Source organism: Diplotaxodon limnothrissa, linkage group LG15 (assembly GCF_057381915.1).
Source record: "Diplotaxodon limnothrissa isolate DT_005_m linkage group LG15, D_limnothrissa_male_GT1.1, whole genome shotgun sequence".
Classification (NCBI taxonomy): domain Eukaryota; kingdom Metazoa; phylum Chordata; class Actinopteri; order Cichliformes; family Cichlidae; genus Diplotaxodon; species Diplotaxodon limnothrissa.
In genome coordinates this window covers 28,248,366-28,249,827 of record NC_140610.1, presented here as the reverse complement: position 1 = coordinate 28,249,827, position 1,462 = coordinate 28,248,366, and positions in this window count along the sequence as shown.

Below are 1,462 nucleotides of genomic sequence, written 5' to 3'. Positions count from 1 at the left end.
TCGATCAAACACCTGCGCAAGGGAGGCCTGTGTCCACCACGAAAATGACCTCGACCACGACCTCCCTTGCTGCCCTTTTTATTGAGACACAGTTTACAAAGATGTGTGAACTTCTGTATTTAAGTAAGTGTGTGTGTGTGTGTGTGTGTGTGTGTGTGTGTGTGTGTGTGTGTGTGTGTGTGTGTGTGATCCTGTTGATCAAAGGGTCATATAACATAAAAGCACAAGAGGAACATCCTTGGTCATAAAGAGGGTAGTCTCCCCCACACCCTAGATGGTTCACCCTAGATAACACAGTGAAGCCATACAAAGGGGAGGAAGTTTGCCAACTTCAAACAAGGGTGTTCCTGTGATAAAAACACTACCGCCCCCCTCCCAGAATCTTAAGGATCTGGGGAGGGGAGGACAGAAAGAATTCTTTAAAACTATGTACAAATGGTAAACATAAAAATGACAAACATTTAATATTTCAACTTAACACCAACATATTAAAAACAATATTTGTCTCTTATATATAATACACCTATATATACACTGTCAAAGATACTTGTCTTTGAGTGAAGATTTAAGGTGACAGCAAATATAAATAACTCCAACTTGAATCTTTACTGAAGCTCAGTAAAGATTCAAGTTGACACAGAGTTCAAACTCACTGCTGTAATAACTAATAATGATTAATATAATAACTATAATATTGGCCATATTATATTTGCATTACCAAAGTGAGATGACTTTAGTCTCATGAATAACATTAGCTAATTGTTATTTACCAACTAATCTTAAAATGACTGTTCAGTACAGAAATGAAGCCCAAAAATCATGTTTTTACAGTCCTGTGGTCTCAGCTTCAGATCATACAAAATCATACAAAGCTCATGTAGAAACAAATGAACAAAAATATGTTCTCCTTCATTTCTGTCAAACAAAGCTGTATGAAACGTTTCCAGCTGTTAGTATCATGGTTGCTAGGCAACCTGGGCAGCGCGACGAAGGCTAGACCGTCCCATTTCACAAGCCTCGCACTTCCGGCCTTAGCGGTCTTTGAGTACGTGGTCCTTGAGGACAGTTAAGGCTGCGTACTGCAGACCCTGAATTGCGATATAGCCAATGTCGATCTGAGAAAGCAAGACCGAGACAGCAAGACCAAGAGAAGACCAAGACCACGTAAAAATGGTCTCGACCGGTCTCCAGACATTCAACTCTAATATTTACTACCTCATGACATCACTTTAGGCGGTATGGATCACATCTGGCACGAAGGAAGGGAGTCTGCACAGGCAGATGATGAAGAAGCATCTGGAAACAAAGTGAAAGTGTTTCATGTGTGCGTGTGTGTGTGTGTGTGTGGGGGGGGGGGGGGGGGGGGAGTGACTGAAAGGCTGCTAAACGTTTCCTGGGTGTGGCAAACATCTGGAGCTTCTGATTGGCTTAAACCTTTTAAACCGGAAGTCAGGAGAAGACC